Source organism: Condylura cristata, unplaced genomic scaffold (assembly GCF_000260355.1).
Source record: "Condylura cristata isolate star-nosed mole 26May11 unplaced genomic scaffold, ConCri1.0 scaffold00001, whole genome shotgun sequence".
NCBI classification, from domain to species: Eukaryota; Metazoa; Chordata; class Mammalia; order Eulipotyphla; family Talpidae; genus Condylura; species Condylura cristata.
This window is the reverse complement of record NW_004567102.1, coordinates 75228137-75249592: the sequence shown is the minus strand read 5'-3', so window position 1 is coordinate 75249592 and position 21456 is coordinate 75228137. Positions and strand designations below refer to the sequence as shown.

The following is a 21456-nucleotide window of genomic DNA, read 5'->3' as shown; positions in this document are numbered from 1 at the left end:
CTTGTATCAGGAATGTTCTCTCCCTTTTTCCTGGGGCTGGCTTCTCAATAGCACTTTCTACTCCTTATATCAGGAATGTTCTCTCCCTTTTTCCCAGGGGCTGACTTCTCCATTCCTAGCTGATTGAGCTTAAGCAGCATCTCTTCCTCTTGACTCCACTGCTCCTTCCTTTCCAGCACAGACCTTCATTGGAAATCAGCTATTTATGTTCAATTGTGCACTAGCTGGCTCTTTTGTTAGTAAGTGAAGTCTCAGAGAACAGACATCTGTCTTGTTCAGTGCCATCCCCCACTGCTGGGCAAATCACATGTTTATGATCAAACATTGCTAAATAAATGAACACAGGGAATTGCTGCTCCTTGGCCACATCAGAACCCACATTCCATCCAGGTGCACCATTTCACGCCTTCATCATGCATTAAAATTTCTCTGTGTTCTCTGTATGTCTCGTCCACCTGTCTGTGAGGAAGATAAGTCCTTTGATGAAGCTATTCCTTTAGCCTATTCTTTCTCAGAATTTTTGTCTGAGAACTCCTTCACTTAACACCTTCTGTCATTCTAAACTAATTTTTCTCTGTACTTCTAGAGCAAAATGAAGACTAAAAGCTCTTTTTCTTGAAATCAATCAAGAATAAGGAGACTGACTCAAAAGTGAAACTAGTGGAAGTAGGAAAGACCCAGCATCCAAACACCACTCTTTTCAAAAAGCTTTCAAGTATTAGGAAAACTGAACCAGAATGGAGAAGATTGATGCAGGAATCAAGAACTGAGGATTCTTTGACTGAGAGAGCAGAACAGAGAGAGACGGCACAGGCACCCGCAAAGGGACGCTGAATGGCCCTTGCTGAGAACATGAGGTCTGTTCCTGGGAGCACTGGGGAAACTTTTGATCCCCACTTGGCTGCAGGCGTCAGGTGATGGTGCAAGATGTGGAAATGTGCACGCTGTCTCTGCAGAAACAGGATGTGGGCATGTTCAGGAAAATGAGAAAGGATCCTGGTCACAGGTCTGAATAGACAGCTCATCGATGAAGACACGCTTCCTGTCACCACCACAAGAGTTGGGATCAAAGGAGAGAAATGAGGCTGGCGCAGAAAGAGGCCATCCTGCAAGGGAGGGAGCGGCTAGAAAACAGATGGAAATTCAAGCTGCCCTAGCTCAGATCCCAAGCTCATTTCCAGTGCTATCCTTTCACAAATAGCTGCTTCAGGGAGAACAGAACAAGCCGATTTAAAGAGAAGTAATCATATGACCGAAAATAGTGCAGAATATATGCATAGATCTCTCTACCTCTTTCATACACACACACACACACACACACACACAAAAGAGACAGAGAAAGTGGGATATGATTCTTCTCCCCTCCCCCACAAAGGCAGCTGAACCACACAAAACAAGACAAATGTATAACTTGTGATCAAATAATTTTTCATGATTTTTTTCTCCATGAAAAAATGGAGAGGTCAAAGAAGAAAAACAGAGACAGAGAAGATAAGACAGCAAAAGACGAAGGTAAAAATAAATGGACAGAACTCCAGAAAGAACATGAAACTTAGAATCACATAGAAAACGTGAAAGGAAAATTGCGTTTGTTAAAATTAGCGAGGTGTAGTGTTCCCCGCACTGTGGACTAGCCACTGGGAGACCCCTGCTCGCTGTGAAACACTAGGCGCTAAATAAACTATCATGAGTACACTTTCAATACAAATGGATCCCTACACACACAGGAAAGAGAAATCACTGGAAGCCCAAAAACAAAAACAGAAAAGCTACATAAATTAAAACAAACAAACAACAACAAAAAGACACAACAAAAAGTGACAATTAAACAAGCAAAAAACGACACAGGGAAGAAACCAGAACTATCGCATCACAGACCACAAGCCAACTCCTAACTCCCTGGGTGCACGGTGGCCATGCAGAATGGTGGCCATGGCGGGGAAGTGGCCGCAGAGGGGCGCTGGACGTGGCGGGATGGTGGCCACATTGGGCCACTGGCCCAGAAGCAGTGGGTGCAGCCCAGTGGGGCGAGGTCCACAGGGGCACAGGGGTCATCCTCTCAGTGAAAGTTCCCTTTATTGGGTTTAGTAACTTTCAGTTCCTAATTGCCAAGTTTTTGTTTTTGTTTTAGCTCAAAAAGAATTAAATTCAGACAATTACTTTCTGCATCAAGATACTCATTTTTCCTGCTTTATCTCTGTAGTCAGTGAAGCTCCTTTGGATAATGACGCCAGGTTGACAGTCAGAAAATCACTGGTAGATGTCAGATCCCTGCAGGTCCCCTCGCTGTCAGGTACCCTGGCCTGGCCCCTCTGGCTCATTTGCCTCCCTCACTGGGAATGGCAGGAAACTCCCCTGTCCAAGGTCACACCCACCCCCCCGCAGCCATTTAAACCCCATGACTGCCTGAGGTAAGGATACAAAGGCCCAGCCTCTTTTTTATCAATCTGGGGTAAGGCTCAGCTCTAGACTTCTCTGGATACCAGTCACAACTGCACGGTGAGTAGTAGTTCTCTTTACCCAAAGTCTGTTCCTCCCTTCCTAACTCCTGCAGTCCTGGGATCCCACTTCCTGCCTACATCCTCTCCTCGGATCAGAGCTACTGCCATCTAAGGACAATGCCATTCATGCATAAGCGCAACAAGCAAAATGGGCAGCCAGTCATAAAACAATCCCCATAAAGAAATTCATAAAAAATAAAAATGCACAATCTCACCCTGCAGAGAGATACCGTCAGTAGGAGGGCTCTACTCCACACACTATTTCACAAAATTAGGTCATCCCATACTTAGTCTTTTGCAATTTATAATTTAGAAATATTTTATGAGATTTTCCTCAAGCACTTCCTAATACCTCACTAGGTGATTAGGTAACATTATTTACATAAGCATTCACTAATGGCTGTGTGCATTCCTTCTAATTATTCTAGTTTCCAATAATGTTGCAATGAACATATATATGTTTTTACACACCTGTGGGAGCACCTAGAGGCATAAGCCTCTGCAAGTGAAGCTCTGGACCTAAGGTCACCATCTCTGCTGAGTAACTTTCACAAGTCTCTGCTCAGTCCCTGCTCTGGTGCCCCTGGTTGACCCCAGTGCCAGGCTACATGGCCCCCAGCCTGAACTACTGCAGTGGGATCTTGGCTAGAAGCACTGGGCTTTAGTTCCCTTTTAATTCTACCTTTGCTTTACCTTGGTCTGAGTTATATTGTTAAAATATTCCAGAGCTTCCCAGTTGAAAGTTCCTGTTGCTTGCAGAATAAAGTCAAAACTCCTTTGTGATCTGACTCCAAATTCTATTAGATTTTTCCAGGAACCCAATCATCAGAGTGTCAGTAGTTTCCCAACCCTCCCCACCTCCCCACTGCTAAGTATCCATTCCTTCCTGCTTTTAATAACTGCAGCTTGAAATTTATTGCAAGTTTACTTTTCAAATTGCAAGCTTTAACATTCGGTAGTTTTTCTGTCCCGCAGGCAGTAACTGTTTCTTTCCCTGATTTCCTGCCACACTCTGCTTATAACACTGGCCCATTTAGCCCCAACTCACACAGCTCTCACCTTGCTAGTCCCTCTAAACTTCAACATGCAAGTTTCCCTACATGCTGCTCCCTGAGACCTTGCCTGAATGCCTCCCACTGCCCACGCACCAGGCCTGTCCTTCCCACAGTGGTGAGGCCTTGCAAGGCACAGCCCATCAAGAAGCCTCCTCTTAACTGTCACAGCCTCAGGCCCCTGGGCTTTGCCTGTCTTCTCATAGCAAGTTATCTTTTTCCTTCATAATGCACATTTAGGATTAAGTAAGATCTGTGTATTACTAGCTTTTCTTCCCAGGGGGATGTAAAGTCCATGGGGACAAAGACTTGTCTATTTCCTCATTGTTGTATCCTCCTATTTCTCTTGGTGCTTTATTTGTATTTTTTCCACATTTTTAAAGTGAAGTATTAACAGTGCATTATAGCCATATTTTTATTCCTTAAGTCTTTATTTTTAAATAATTTATGACTCACAAGAAGTTGAAAAAGAAAAGACAGTCCTAGTATATCCCCTCACTCAGCTTTCCTCAATAACAACATCTCACATAGCAAGGTGCACTTCAAAGCCAAAAAAGGTGATGTTGCTACAATACTATCAACTGAACTACAGACCATGTTCACTTCTGCCAGTTTTTACATGCACTCCTTTTGCGGTGTGTGGTGGTGGTTGTGTGTCTAGCTCTATCACAGCTGTACATCCCTGCAGCCTTTTCCATCATCAGGAATCAGTTTTTGGAAGAGTTGTAGTACCACGAAGAAACTTCCTAATGCTCCCTGCATAGATACCCACCCTGCCAGCTTCTGTGTAAAAAAAAAAAATCTGTTCTCTATCAGCACATTTTCTCATCTTGAGAATATTACATAAATGCAATCCTCTTCTGCTTTATAATGAATGACATACATCTAGTTAGACATTTATGCAGAACAGGCAGGTCTACTAAAGCACACTGCTAAGGGAAGCAGTGGGAGATATAGGCGAGGCCTGCTGCACCATGTGGGTCAGCTCCTGGGCTGGGGATCAAACTCGTGCTGCAGTGGCTGTGGAGAGCTTCATAATGCTGCACTTTAACCCGCTGTGCCACCAGGGAGAGCCCTATATATGGGCAAGATCTTATTAAGAATCACAAGTACCTTAAGGTAACTGCTATTATTATTATCACTATTATTGGCTTAACATTGAGGAATTTTAATTATTTTCCCAGAGTGAAGTAGTAACAAGTATCCATGCCAGGAAATGAGGCCAGACAGCAGGACCCTAGAGCTAATTCTTTTAACCTTTTAAAAAACTTCTTTTTTTGCATAGTGTATGTACCACATACTTTTGAAGGAAATATTTATTGAATGAATGAGTAAATAATTAAATACCATAGACTATTTTATTTCTGGATCCTCTAGAAAGGAGCAGAAACTCAATAAATTGTTGGTGAGGAAATATGCTTAATAATCCTAAAAAAAAAAAAAATCCAGAGGGCAAAGGAAACATCACAGATGGGGAGAAACCCCAAATCCTGAGTAGAACAGGACATGCAAAGCTTGGGGACACCAGCATGTAAAGCAGAACAAATCAGAGAATCATTCTTTTTTCACAGGTAGCAGACGCAGTAGGGGGACCTCAGGCACCTCCGTGAGGATTCCTTGACCGGGTTCATCTTCCCTCTGGCAGATTAATATCCACTGGCTGGAGACACAGCACAGATTTAAAATGCTGGTCGTCCTGATATTTGTATCTTGTGTCTTACCTCAGAGTCACATTCCCTTTTGCAACCGCAATTTTAGTTATAGCGTATCTCATTCTTGTGTAATCTTCGAGATGCAGCCTTTCCCCCAGAACAGCAGCGTGTGGGGCTGGGTGCCCATGGCCTGGAGTCCCTGGACTTTCTGCCCAGGGTCCTGGCGTGAGTCATCCCTGGATCTGCAGCTGAAACCCATCATGATAGATTCCTTTGGGGCTGGCTTTTCTCAATCTCCGGCAGCTCTGGCTTATCACCACTGATTGAAACGAGCAAACCATGGCTTTTATTTCCCTGCAGTGGAAAATAAAATCCCCCCATTTTCTGGAATTAGCTTCCAGGGGTGGTAGTCTCCTTTTGTTTGAAGTTCTATTACTCTGCATTGACAGCATCCTAGAGGTGGTGGGCCCAGTTGGTAAGCCAGGGAACACTGAGGTAGGGGTGGAGAAGCTAGGTCTCGAGAGCCGCACATCTACAGTCTACTTTCTGGTCAGTTGTCATGCTACAGAATTAGGAGCAAAGAGATACTAAAGTCCCACTGGTATGCATAAGGATGAGTCACAAGTAGCTGTGTCTCTGATGGAAGATGACAGCCAGCGACACAGACGGAATGAAAAGGACCATCAGGTATTCTAGAAAGGTGCATTGTCATCTAGCTAAATGCAGTAAACATAGTGGAAACAATTCAATTTTCTTTAGTGCCACACTGGTATAAGTTAACTCTGACATCTCTGGGACAATCATTTTCTGAAAAGGGAGGATTACAATTAAGATCATTTGAATTGTTGACAAACTGATACACAGGAGAATCAGTAAGAGCTGTGAGTGAACTCATTCCCCGATAAGTTGTGTGGTACAAAGGGAATCAGGATTTAAACATCTTGCTGCCTGGTGGATTAAATGCCCCAAATTCTTCTCTTAATAAAAACAAACAAAATCTTAGGAAAATATAATATTAAGTAGAAAACCATGTATTCAGTTTTCTATCCTTTCAGTGTTTCTTTTTGGAAATATAAGAAAATAATGTACATATCCAGCACATCTCTCGCTTTTTACCTCTCTCCTTTTCTCCCCTCTCCTCTCTCTCTCTCTCTACAGATATCTATCTATCTATCTATCTATATATATATATATATATACACACACACAAATATATATACATATATACACACATACATACAACTTACACACACACTCAAATATATATATATATATATACACACACACACATATCCTCTTAAAATGTATACTTTCTCATACTTATAACCTTGATTTTGTTGTTTCACAGTATATCCAGGAAATAATAGGCATCTTTTAAAATAACCACTAAGTGACAAAAAGTAGTGAAATTGCAGATGTCAAGATAAGTGTGAAGAGAATCCTAGAAGATCAGCAAGCAGAGAAACCAGCTTTTCTCCCCAGAAAATGATCCTGAGCTTACCTTTTGATCCTCCAGGGGGTCACAATATGGGGGATAAAGCCCACTGAAGATGGGTGGTCCCAAAAAGGATTTTACATAAACCAGAACCCCATTAACCAGGTTACTTCCTCATGGGAAGATGTTTTAAAAATGACCCCTTAGCATAGAAGTGGACAGTGAGGAAACATGACTGCTCTAACCTTAGGTCTGTATGGTGAGGAAAGAGAGGGATCCAGAGACCAGTGCAAGAATGCTCAGAGAAGTATTGCCCACAATAGCAAAAAAATTGGAAAGAAACCAATATCCATTAACAGCACATGGGTGAACAAATTTCCTGGTGAAAATTTTAAAAACAGGTAAGATCTTTACAGAAATCCTAACTTTTTCCTTCTCTGTGTACATCTCAAACCCCAGTTTCATTATTGAGTCTTTTATTGCCTCTCAGTTGCAAATAAAATATATAGCTACCAGCTCCAAAATTTCCAGGTGATCTAAGTTGGAAATTTTTGGTGAGCAGGCATCACAGAGCTGACCCATTCCTAATGTAAGAGGTAATACCACCTAGCAGCTTATTATTTCCCCTTGATGTCTTTTATCAATATTTGAATCTTTCGTACTATCATTTACTGACTCCTTGAGCCATGAGAATTCCTTCTGGGACTTCGGATGGCAAGACCATACCAACCCTTGAAATGTCAAAACTTGCATCCCTGGCCCTCCCTGGTGGTGCAGCAGGTTAAAGCACTGCACTAAGATTCTAATGCCACTTCCGCATAACTTCGATCTCCGCCTGCCCCGGAGGTGATCCACATGGCGAGGCAGACCTCTCCTGACCCACCCGCCCTCAGCAGTGTACTTCGTAGATCTGCCTGTTGTGCTCCCCACTGTGTCTCTGGTGAATCCTCTCACCGTCCCTGCACCTTTGGCCTGTACCCCAGTTCTGTATACATAAATAAATAAAACTTTAAAAAAAAAACTTGCATCCCTAACCTTTTGAATGAGAGTCTGTAGTTGGGCAACATCATCTCTTGAGACATTGTGATGTTAAAGGTCATTCTTCAAGGAAATGTGATTGTCATCTGCCAAGTACTTCTTCGCATACTCCAACTCTTTCATTGTCTTTCAAAATATCCCAGGTGGTAACCTAAGCTTTCTTGAGTCCATACTTCATATTAGAAAACCAAGATATTGAGGGCGTATGAAACTGACATTAGAAGAGCTGGATCCAGAATCAAAGCCCCATTCTGTCATATGTATGTTCACATTCATTTGACAACATCTGGTGACGTTTTGCCTCACACAGGAGAGATCATTCCATAAATTGGGTTATTTTAGTATTTTAATAACTGTCCTATGGATTCAAAATTAGGACTATTTTAAATTGAATTCCATTCCAAAATAAATGAAGCAAGACTTCTTTCATTCTCTGTCTAGTGACTAGAGGGAAAATAAACATAGACATAAATCTCACTGGACTATCTTGATTATGTTAGAGAACCACTACCATCAACTAGCATTGATGAAAGGTTTTCAAAAAACTATTTAGATTTTTTATCTATCACAAAATCACTGAATAATCAAATTCTTGTGATCGCTCTTTCTTTTAATAAAAGGGTACTATTAGTACAGTTATTAGATACAATTACATTAAAATGAATATCCAGAGGGCAGCTATAAGTACTTAGGAGAGCTATCCAGCTAACCACACTTGAATTTCAATTTACGATATGAGACTAAAATTAGGGAAAACCAAGTTGATCTAATCTAATAAAAGTTAATTAATTAAGTATGGAAGTAATTAGAGCATCCTTTTGCAGAAATATCCTATGGTTAGGTTGATGTGTGTCAATCATAGCCTTTATTGAGTGACTTGATTTAAGCATCAGAATGGCCTGACCAGAATAATATCATCAGTGTGGAAGTTGAAATCTGATCAAGTGAATGGGAGCCTGCCCAAGAAGGAGAAAGGTGATTATCAGAGTGGGTCACCTTTAAGTATAAAAAGGTAAGAATTTTCCCCACATTCAGCAGGGGTTGGGAGGGATTGAAACAGGGGTGGGAAGAGCACAAGAGACTGTAGTGATGGTCCACTGGTGCCTTGGTGGTGGGAATTTTATGGCGACTACACCTGATAATTGTACAAAAATGAACAATGATATAATATGTACATAATATGATATATATTTATATATGTTATATTCACACATACATGTAGATATTTAAAAAAAGAATGTGTCTCCAGCTTTGTGTGGGACCCTAGGCCCCTGGCTAGTACTCTGATTAACTGAGCAAGTCAATACAAAAGGATCTGTCAGACTAGTGTGATCTGACACCTGCTACTTATAGCACCCACTAACTGCTCCTTGCCTGACTTCAAGTGCATCTAGAAATAAGGCTACTGTATGGCATCTTCAGAGTTGTTATGCCTCGAGGGAGGGCTTATGCAGACTTCAGTCTGTCTGACAATTGTTTGTCACTATAAATTACTTGACTGCCTTTTTGAGTGCAGCTGTAGTCTATAATCACTTAGTATGAGTTCATTTAGTGACAGAAGGATTTCCTCAAAATAGACTGAGAAAACAGGTGTCTGGGTCTTTGGTCCTGGGCTTCGGTGACTTTTGAGTTCTGTCCCAGCATAGGGGACACCTACAAATGGCCACCTCACTATCTTTGATTGGCTGTGGAAACAGGAGAGAAAAAAGGCTAGGATTTTCTGTATTTTACTTTAGCTTTCGTGCACTTATTTGGATGCACAGTGTCAAGGACTGCACAGATTTTACAATAGGAAAAACACACTGGAAAGGGTGTTGTGTTTGTATTCTAGTATCAGATGAGCAACATTTTGGTGTTCCCTTTCCTTTCCTCCATGAACAATTTACCTTTTAAACTGAGAGTATAAAATTCTCTAAGTGAAAATATATTTGCCAATGGAATTTAAAAAATGATTGATTTTCCAAATAGGAGTGGTTGTTCAGGACTTGTCTTAATATTTTTTTCTGTAGAGTTTTCTGCATTTCAATAGTAGTAAATGCTCATTGTGGAAATTTCTGTGGACTTTGACTGTTATCTTTTATTTTGTGATAACCTAAGCTGAATCAGAAAAGTAGAAAGAATCACCAAGCACATGGTTGTCTGTGGAGCTAAGAAGGCTCAAAGATGCATAAAAGTAGCCTGAGCATCAGAAATGTGCCTGCCAGCACTTCATCAATTTTTTCTTGGCATTTGCTTACCTGAATCCCTTGTCATTTGCTCAGGCTTCCTTAAGAAACTGCTGACCAACAGTGGTATTTTTTGTTTGTTTTGTTTAGTTTTACTTATTTTTTTTTAGTTGAACACTTCTCATTAATTAAGAGACAGGAGGTTATACTAATTACTCCAAAGATCAGCAGTTCAGAAGGTGCCAGGATTGAGAAGGAACATCTGTTTTGATGCTGATCTATAATAAGAGCCAGGAGAACCCTGGAAATCTACTTCATGTGGGTGACTTTTTCCTTAGTTTCCTTCCTCCTTCTTTATATTACCTTGTTACTTGAGACTCTCCAAGTATAAATGCTATTCATCAAATATTCCTGAGTGGGTCCAAGGTAGCAAGCATCCTGTTCCAGGTGGGACTATGCCAAGCATGAACTTGCTGGCACGTGAGCCAGCATAGCGGTGACATGTCACTCTCCATGCCCCAACCCCTGTTGACATCACTGTCTGCAGGGATGAGTGATCTTCCTGTCACCTGCATCCTCTTGTTGATAAACAATTCCTTCTAGATGAAGTGAAATCATGTGACAGCTTTTAACATAGTAACTGGTGCATAGCACTGTTAACTGAATTTGCCAGAATGTCAAATGTCAAATCTATGAAAGTTATCTTCTCTTTTGCTTGATTTGCCTCACTTTCAACATAAAGCATGCCCATATGCAAAACTTGCATATGCATCTGTCAGTGTAATACAGAATACTCTTGTCCACACAGGCAAGGTTACATGCAGGAGGCTGTGCTGAATGTGAGACCCAGGAAGTAAACTGACTTGACTTGTACCACCTCAAAGCCTATTGAAAATAGGCAGAGGGATACATTATAAATCAAAGGAAGTGCAGACAACCAAAATCGTACGTGGTAAAGCAAAAAATGGCTTTGAAGAGTTCTTAGCAAACATCTGACTGGGGTGGCACAGAGTGTCATCACAGTACCCAGGTGAACACAGTTATTTCCTGGCAAAAATATTCTTTTACAGTTAGGTAGCTATAACCTATGCCTCTTTTAGAAGACTGAAGATGATATTGGTTAAATTTGGTACCAATATTTTTAAATGTAGCTAATTTTACTGATTGAAAATTATTTTCACATATTAAAAGCAAACACGATGAGTGATAGGTGGTAACTTATACCTGTGTCCAATGGTGGAAGTGAGGAGACAAAGCAGGGTTTTCTTTTCTTGCAAAAATTTGGATTTTTCAAAGAAGCCAGAATATTATAAAAAATCATCTTAAAAGTGTGAAATCATTTATCAAAGGGAAGCAGTAATAAGTGCACATGAACAGTCTTTTCTAAAATAGTCTCAAGAAAAAGATAAAGAAATGACTTTTCATCCAGATTCTGTATAACTCCCATTCTTACTTTGATGCATTTTGCGAAATTAGAAATTGCAGTCACTTCAGACTTTGTGTACATATCTGAAAATGTCTAAAAGCAAACATGCCATGTTGGGGTTCAAGTCTTCATGTGTTTAGTAGCTGTGGGACAGCCAAGTGACCTGTCGATGAGAACTCTGTCTGTCAATCTATAATATGCAAGCATCTTCTATAAAGGGAATGATGGAAATTCCTGCTCTTGGGACTATGAGATGAAATAATTAGGCTTTAGCACTGCATCTGGCTCACAGTGAGCATGTAGTAGACCTTCACCTCATTACTCACACTTTCAGGCTCTTGAGTTTGTGGGTTTTGCCGCTATAGGAGTGAGAGCATGAGAAGTCTTGAAATTGCAAATGGAACTGCCCATCCACAGGATAGAGCCAACGAGAAAGGCTTCCAAGTGAATGGTGTTTTTAGACTTTAAGGAAATTTGGGGAAGTAAAGGGAATCAGAACATTCCTAAATATTCAGGTAAACATGTCATTCTACTGATAAAAGAGGGGCTGTTTTCTTTGTTGATTCAAAGTTAACCTTGTTTTAGCCTTAACAGCAACACTCTGGGTGTACTCATTCAAGTTATTTTCTGGGACCCCTTGTGAACTTTTTCTATTTAGTTATTTGTTCTTGTATGAAGTTGATCATTTTAATCTTGCAATAAGTTGACAAACACACTATGCTTTCACTCATGTGAAAGATAAAGAAACAAACTAATGAACAAAGTATAACTAAAGCTAACTCTCAGGCTACAATCACAAAATAGGGTTCATCAGAGGGGAAGGGAGAAGAGACAGCAGGCAAATCTATTAAAAGGAGTCAGCTGCCTGCTGTAAAGCCAGAGAATTGATGTGGTATATATCGACACTGGGGTGTAGTGCTTTACGCCTGAAACTTATGTGATGTTATAAAACAGTGTTACTTTATTAAAATACAATTTTACAGGGGGAGAGACTCTTCTGAAGACTAGGTGGTAAGCTAATAAAGTTAGTGGCAGAAAATTCCCTCAGTATAGGATTTAGGATCCTTTCTCATTTCACATCTCTCCCCTACCTCTTCTTGATGAAGAATGAACAAAACAGCAGAGAAGTCAGAAAAGCATAAAGCAAATCTGGGGACAGGCACCTCTGCTTCTCTCTGTGACAAAGCTCCTTTCATTTTCCTCAAGTGACATAAGACCTTGCTGGGTGGCCCAAATACTTGTTTTCTATACAAATGAAGCATGGACCAACTTGACAAGAAAAAGGGAAGTTCTGAAAAGAGAAACTTCTGGAAAGCACACTCCAGAAGAGATGGGCCAGTTGGGACTTGTGAATTGGGGCTACACACACTCTCCCCCAGCTCTCATCTCCTCATCCTCCCACCTGCCCACCTCTGTTTCCGGGACATGTCCCCAGATTTTGTACCTCAACATTTGTTCCTAAGAAGGTTATAAAAAGGCATAATAATGAAAGTCCTATGAGGGACTAGCAGTTTGTGGTAAGATAAGCAAATCATAAGCATGATTGCATGGTCACAAACAAATGTTAATAAGTTGCGTGTAGGTGGAAAGTCCAGTAGCTCCTTCTTTGAGGGGAAATGTTCCTTTTTATATATCACTGTTGTAACACAGCATATTTTGATCTGAATTAAGCAGGTAAGAGTTACCTCAGGGGATGTAGCAATTTCAGGAACACCCACAGAGCAAATTGGTGTGTCTTTTCTACAAAGAAGGTGTTTAGGGTAGAAGGAAGGGAGGTGGGGCATGAGAGAGAAAGAGCTGGACTGCAGGGAGGAAGGTATACAAAGGAGGAAGAATAATGAATCTAATTTTCTTTTGTCAAATCAAAATTGTTATTTCATCTTCTTCCTTGGCCCCCAAACATGGGTACCAATGAGATCCCATTTGAAGTATCTTATTTTTGAGAATGGCAATCATTGATCTATTTAATGTGTGTTACATTATTAATGTTACTGAAGATTAAGTCAACCTTTTCTTGACCTCAGGTTTCAAATGGATATATCCATATGGATATAAAAATGGTAAGAAGATATCTTAATTTTCTTTTATGGCCTTTTCCCCAGAAAAAGTGGAAACTGTGAATTGGTACAAAAGGGGAGGGTAACTACAATTTCTTGGGATCTGCTTAAAGAAGACTTCGCTCATTAAACCTGTGTCTGCATATGTGAGTAGGTGGTCTAAAGCCAGGAACCACTGCTGACAAAATTTGTATGGCATTCCAGAAATGGAGCATAAATGATGTAATCAATTGTGTTAGTGATCTAATTTTCTTTAAACATTTTCAAATGTTTGTTTATAAGACTACTGCTGAGAATGCACCAAAACAAAACAAAACAAAACAAAACAAAACATCATTAGCAGCCCTCCCTGGTGTCGCAGCGGGTTAAAGCACTGCACTGAGAAGCAAAAGCCACTTCTGCATGAGTTCGATTCCCGCCTGCCCCGGAGGTGACCACATGGCATGGCAGACCTCTCCTGACCCGCCCGCTGCTCCCCTCAGCAGTGTACTTCTTAGATCTGCCTGTTCTGCTCCCCACTCTGTCTCTGGTGAAGCCTCTCGACACCCTTGAGCCTCTGACCTGTACCCCAGTTCTGTATGTACAAATAAAATAAATCTTAAAAAAAAAAAAACATCATCAGCAAAGGATTAATGAAAAAAATAACTCCTTTTTTTTTTGTCTATGACAGAAAATGTCCATGATTAGCTTAATCCATTTCATGCCATTTTTCATATTAACACAAACAAATAATTAACTACTCTAAATGCTATTTTTACTTGCTTTATATTTAATTGTTATTCTTGCAATGTGTCCCTTAGAATCTATCTTCAAACTTTTGATTTGGTTTGGGCTGCAATGAGGTCAGCCCAAAGAGTAGCTCATAATTAAGCAGCCCTCCCTATAGTAACCTCACTCCTTCATGCTCTGCATGATTTCCCAGGATACCCTGAGGCAGGGTCTACCCCTGACATACTCTTCACCAACAAGACTTTCTAGGGAAGATTCACTGACTCAGTGAGGAGATTAACACTTGGGGAGAACTCCTTAAATAACTGCTTCTGTTTCCTGCCTTGAATTGGTTGTGAAGGGTGTGACATTCGGTTCTTTATCATCCCTGTTGATGATTTAGTTTGCAAGATCAAAGACAAAAAGCCTACACTGTAGAGACAGAAAAGTGGGAAATAGAAAAGACTGAAACATCAAATGATTAAAATTAAGCAATACCATCCTAAAACTACCTGTTCATAGGCTTCCCATTGCATGGGATATTAAATATCTCTACTGCTTCAGTCATGGTTGGTTGATATTCATTCCATGAATACTGACCTATTGAGACATTGCTTCTGATACAGAAATCAAACACTCAACTTTCATGTCCTCCTCCATCAGGTTCCAGGTTGGCAGAGGAATGCACTACTGAAATAAAAGGGTAATCATATAATGTGCCCAGTAGTGATAATCCTTATGGAGATATAAAGAAAAAGGGTACCTCATCAGTGAGTCTTCCTTTTTGGGCAAGTCAACTCACTCATTCCAAGATAGGACGTATAATTTACGCAATGAGAAATTAGCTCGGTTTTACCATAAAGTATTACTTATTAGATAGTGTATTTTTAACTTCAAAGGTGAAGAGAAAGGGAAGAGGCATTTGAAGAAGCTGAAAACATCAAGAAAGGCTTAAAGAATACAGAGAAGAATTTTCACCTGTGTGAAAATTTAATAAAGAGAGGATCAGCAGATATTAAGTGTATGTTTGTATTAAATCCAGAGTTTGTAGAACAAAATAAGCCATGAACATTTTTACAATTTCACCTTAATATCAGAATAGAAGGAAAAGCATTTGCTTTTATTTATAATCTCAAATCAAGTTCTCGTTTTTATGCTATATTGACAAATATTAATATTAGTAATTAATATCAACTAATATGTTTGATTTCCATTTAAATCAATCTCTTGGATTCAAATTAAAAAAGGTCTTTTTTTTTAAAATTGGAGTGGTAGAATGATATAAATTTATATGCATCTCAAGTTTTTTCCTGAAGTCTGGTTTACAGTTAGACAGTATGTCAGTGAGTGTAAAATTTCAAAAATTATTTTTTTTAAGTAACTGCTGGGGGCCCTCTCTCGTGGTACAGCAGGTTAAAGCATAGCACTGAGAAGCTAAAGCCACTTCAGCATGAGTTCCATCCCTGCCCTGGAGGTGACCCACATGGTGTGGCAGACCTCTCCTGACCAGCCTGCTGCTCTCCTCAGCAGTGCACTGTCAGTCTGCCTGTTCTGCTCCCCACTCTGTCTCTGGTGAATCCTCTCACTGCCCCTGCACCTCTGGCCTGTACCCCAGCTCTGCATGCATAAATAAATAAATCTTTTTTTTTTAAAAAGTAATGCTGGTCTTGATTTGCATTTGTCACACCTATCATAATGGTTCATATTGAAAAGACCAGAAACAACAAGTGCTGGTAAGGATGTGGAGAAAAGGGGGCCCCCCTACACCAATGGTGGAACTGCAGACTGGCATAGTCCTATGGAAAGCATTATTGAGGTGTGTGAAAACATTTAAAACTGATCTGACATTTGACCTATTAATTCCACTGTTAGGCATGTACCCCCCCCAAAAAAAAAAAACAAAAAAAATAATTCAAAAGGAAACCTGTGCTCACATGTTTACTGCAGTACTATTTACCCTAGCTAAGTTATGGGGGGAACCCCACATGCCCCAAACAGGTAAGCTGATAGAGAAGATGTGGTATATATATATATATATATATATATATATACAATGGAATATTACCCGATGATGAAAAAAGATAGACGTAGGCCATTTGTGGTAATATGGGATGGAGGTGGCAGGAATAATATTAAGGGAAATAAGCCAAGACACTGGCTGGTGTCACGAATATGTGGAATACAAAGTAACTAAACTAAGAATGAGATAAAGACAAGCTTAAAAACTAACTTGATAGCTGACTATAGAACTGAAGCATACAGGGAGTGATTAAGGGGGAGGATTTAATAAAAAAAGAGGGAAGGAAGGCTGTCCACCATGATATTGGCCAATGGGAAATTTCTGTCATGGACAGAAAGTGGTAATACCTGATGGGGGTATCCAATATTATGTCATTTAAAAATAATGAAAAAAAAATAGAAAATAAAGTAAGTTAATATTTCATAAATAAAATAATTGCTGGATAATTTTTCTTGAGTTTGCATTTGAGATTTTCATTTCCATTTTCTATAACTTCTGAAGGAAACAGGCACTATGCAGTTCTCATCACAGGGAAAATCAAATTTTAAGGGATTCTATATAGGTTGATATATGTAAGATCTTCACCGAGTCTAAGAGCATAATTCTAATACCACAAAGGCTTATTTAACAGTGAGTTTTGAGAATAAGCTCAACTAGAAAGGGCAAATTCCCCAAATCTCACCCTCACTGGTTTGATCTTTCTATACCCTAGATGTCTATACCTGTTTGCCCAGGTTAGGACAAACCCACACTTCTATGGCTTCTGAGATCTACTCCCTCCCTACTGAGAGAGGGATGATCTGATCATTGCCTGAGAATGAGTCAAGGTTAGTTTCGCAGGAGCCCAGTACCTGGTCCCGAGCACCCCCAGACACTAGGTATATGGGGGAGGTGGTGAGATGTGACGGTGTATAAGGTACCAGCCCAGCAGCTACAAATGAAAAGGATGCATAAACGTCAATGAATGGCAAATACATGACTGTTTTGCCATTAAAGGGGAAATCGGATAGCAACTGGAGACACAGAGGATTTCAGGGGGAGGGCGGTTTTATACTCATCTCTTCCTCTTTCCTTCTTACTTTTTTATTTTTGGTTGAAAGCCTTAGCCTTTTCTCTTAACCAGAAGAGGATCTGCCAGCACAAAGTCAACAAACTCACAGGAGACAAAAGACATTCTTGGTTTGATTGCTCCTAATAAACTTCAGTGCTTCCAGACCACATAATGTCATAGAATTATTTGTAATGCTTCTTTAAAAGGGTGACAGAGTTCAGAAATAAACTGCACATGGTAAGAAGAGCCTCCCATGGGTTATCCCTGCAAAATGAGTTGCAAGGCTTTGGGAGTGGTGGTGGTTTCCGGCCATTAGCATTACTAATCAAGGCCAGCTTAGCATTTATGGGAATCTATACAAATCAGAATGATACATGTTATGTTCATTCAAACAGCCCTGCCTAATTTCTTCAAGGTTATGCTCAAACAAAACTTTCCTCCAATTATCTTTGATTGGAATGCTTCATTATTTTTATAGATACTCCAGATAGTGTCCATGAAGTAGACACATTCAGCCCATGGGTCACAAAATCATATTTAGTGCTTAAAGCCCACATAAAGCAATTACTGTCAACTCTCAATTAACCTTGTTATTGGAGGAAGCGTTAGTGGAGAAAATACAAATCCTAGATAACCTACTTCTGTCTTTCTTGCTGCCATAGTTGCAGTTGAGGTGAGAGGGAGTGAAGAGAGAAAGAGAGCTAATGGGCACAACAGGAAAAGCCTGGGCTAAGAGGTCTCTTCAGGCAAATCTGAGTAGAGGTGAGAGGTTTAGCCACTCTGCTCACTTTTTGAGCCCTGCACTAGGATGAAAAAAATCACATTGCTTTCCTAGAAACTTCTAATTGACAAACAAAAGGTAGAAGGCAGAAGAAGCCAGCACAAGCCGTAGGGAGGCACACCAGGTGGGCAGTCACCTGTCTCAGAGTTAGGAGACCTCAGGACCAGAAGAGGCTCTTAAAAGAGAGGATGCTCTGACCTTTCTCTTTGGAAACCAAAGAGAAAGCCACACCTGGAGCTATCTGGGCATAGGGGGAGGGCTCAGGTGTTTTGTCTTTTAAGCTATGACTGTGTCTGCCCTCCTGGTGACACAAAGGGTTAAAGCACAGTTCTGTGATGTTCTCCATGGCCTCTGCAGAATGAGATCAATCCCGTGGCAAAGCCAGAAATGTGACCCACATAACACAACAGACCTCTCCTGACCTGCTGGCTGCTCCCCTCCGATTTCTTCAATCTATCTGTTCTGCTCCCTACTCTGTCTCTGGTGAATCCCCTCACCCTGGCACCTCTGGCCTATATCTCAGTTCTTGTCTGCATAATTAAATATATCTTAAATATATATATATATATATATATATATGACTGTGTCAAGGTCATATGAAGGTGTTTCATGCAAATACCTGAATCATTGGCACACATGATAAGCATTCTTACACTAGAGATACCTACAGATAGACTTGTAGGCCCATCAGCGGCTAGGCATTAATGTTATTCCATCCCTCTGATATAATGAACCCTTAGGACCAGACTCCTCTCTCCCATGTTACAGTCCTGGAAAGGGGGAAGGTGATGCTCTTCAAAGAATTCCTAGTGGCAATGATCCAGAAGGGTTCTCACAAAGCAAGCAAATTTTAAGTTATAAAGATAAAGCAACAGTGGCATTCTAGACCCTGCTGAACAATTTAAGGCTATAGGGGTAGGGGAGATCCAGAAAGTTCTGAAGTCACAGAAAGATAAAGGCACAATGCAAAGGAAAGCTGGGGAATCATATTAGGGAACAAGAGGTGAAAAAAATCACAAAATAATGTTTTGATAAAAAAAAATCTGGGTTCAAAGTGCTTATAAGGAGTCAAGCTCATCCTTTATAAATATTATTTTGCAAATAATTAATAGGCACTGAGAAGAAGGTACTGATTAGATTTTTTCCTTGGAAATTAATATCTGTATTACAGTGGGGAACCAGATAGACCGTGAATAATAAGTCAAAGAAACGGAAATAGTGAAAAGAGTAAGAAAAGTTCTGGAGAACATGAGTGAAGTTTCTTTTTTTTTTCTTTTTTTGCATAGAAGAACTGGGATGTAGGCCAGAGATGCCAGGGGTGAAGGGATTCACCAGAGACAGAGTGGGGAGCAGAACAGGCACTGAAATACACTGCTGAGGGGAGCAGCGGGCGAGACAGGACAGGTCTGCTGTGCCATTATCAGTCAGCTCCCTGGCTGGGGATGGAACTCAGGCCTTAGCAGTGATAATGCTGAGCTTAACCACTAAGCCACCAGGAAGGTTCCCCAGGAATTTTCTTAATGAAAGAGCAAGAGAAAACAGAATAACTTCCAAACCTTCAGGGCGGGGTGAGGGGGGAGGAAGGCTAATAACTATAAAAGGAAAGTGACTCATAATAACAGGGAACATTATGAAAAATATAAATATTGACTATAAAATATCAGTTGGGTAGAGGAAAAAAGAGGGTAAGAAATTAGTTATGCTGCATGTCTCTGATTCATAATTTATTCTCTAGATTCTGTGAAGTATAACCACCAGGAAGGCCACTCACAGGTGCAATGAAGCAGTGATGTTATGACTTATAGATACAAAGTGGGGGTGGGGTTAGAGATATTTTAATTATATTTTGTCTTTAAAAACACGGGGAAAGCAAAAATCATGACTTATGGAGGAAAATATCAGAAGTAATCAAACAAACAAGTAGATCCCTATTCTTTTTACAAACATGGACAAAATTCAGGACACTGAATTTCATTTCAGGACACTGAAGTGACAGATATCTCAAGTTTCAAGCAGGTGCAAAAAGTTTCCGGCCAAAGCAATGTCAAAAATGTCTAGAGGGCATGTGGAATAAGCCTTTGATGAGAGTGACAAGACTCATAATTTAAGCCCTGGAGACACAGTTTGACACCACATAACAGAAGGAGAGGCGGAGCTAAGAAAAACATGTTAATATTGTAATCCTTTTTACTTTTGTATGGTGTTACTATTGTATTATTCTGTTCAAGGAAGACTTCCAGGAAAAAAAAAAATGACAAGCCTATAGAAATTCCTAGGAAATAAGAGGTAAAATGAAACAGAAAGACTGACTTTCTGGAGAATTATTTCATGCAGAAATTATACATTTTACACTTGATGTCAAAGGGAATTTTCTGTTATATTACTCTTATGATAGGAAGCATTTGAACTATATAAGGCAAAGTCAAAAGGAAATATTAAATAATAAGTACAGTATTTGATTCTGTTATTTTAAGGAATAAATTTGGGATGGCAACCTGAACACACCCTTTGGGTTTTCAGAGTGTAAAGACGAGAGAATGAGAAGAGAGCAACCAGATTAAAATACTTCCCTGGCGGTGTTAAGAGCCAAGAGTTGGGTTATTTTCTCCAAGAAAATACAACTCAATACATACACTAAGCAATCAGGGACTATCTGGATGCCTACCGATTAGACTGGCAAGCATGGAGAAGCTCCTGTGAGCTCTGGTTCTGGCAAATACGAGTAAGTGTCATTGGACGGACTTAAAAAAAAAAAAAAAAACTTTTGACTCTTCCTACAATGGACTTTGAAGTAGCGGTACATGTGCCAGCTCAGAGCCCTTGGGCTTTAGTTTTTCCCAGAATCAGCTCGCAAATGAAAGACCTGAAGTTGAGTACGGTTGGGTTGCACATTCTTACTTATCCTTCCAATTGGACACTTCCAAGAGTTTGCCCCTCCCTCTGGCCAGACACAGGTAAAATCTCCAGACTGTATGAAGTGCTGTTTCTTTAAGAAAACAGTGGTTCATGCACAGAGGATGGATGATGGACTCGTGGAGGCAGTAAATAAGTGATAGAGGAAATCTCATGAAAGTCAGAACAGACCCAAACATTACGCAGCATTTGCTTAAATGACACTAAGGGCATGGCTGGGTAAGAGAACAAGTAGAAGCCATTGCTGATTTCCCCTCTCAAGGTCAAAAAATACTAGAATGGCATCAGACCCCAGAACTGCACATTTCAGGCTACACTGCTTATGGTGCTGACATGGGTTAAACATGTCATTTACTCCCCTTTTGCCTCAATCCATAGGTTGATGTCGTAACCTCTAGTACCTCAGAATGTGACTGTGTTTGGAGGAAGGGACTCTAATTAAGGTTATTAATTGAATCAGTTAAAGTTAAATGAGGTCATTGGAGGATCTTAATCCAATACAACTGGTGTCCTTATAAGAAGAGGAACTGGGGTACAAAGGCACACACTGGGGGAAGAGCTTGTGAAAACTCAGAGAAGAAGCCAAACACAAGCTCAGGAGAGAGGCCGTGACTATGAGACAATAAATTTCTGTTGTTTTAAGCCACTCAGTCTGCG

The 21456-nt window shown here is 40.3% G+C and overlaps 1 protein-coding gene across 1 annotated transcript in view; it reads right to left on the bottom strand.

The window, feature by feature from the left end:
* The window catches only part of AIG1 (androgen-induced 1), a 217940-nt gene that overhangs the window by 139665 nt on the left and 56819 nt on the right, over positions 1-21456 (bottom strand). The window lies entirely within an intron of this gene.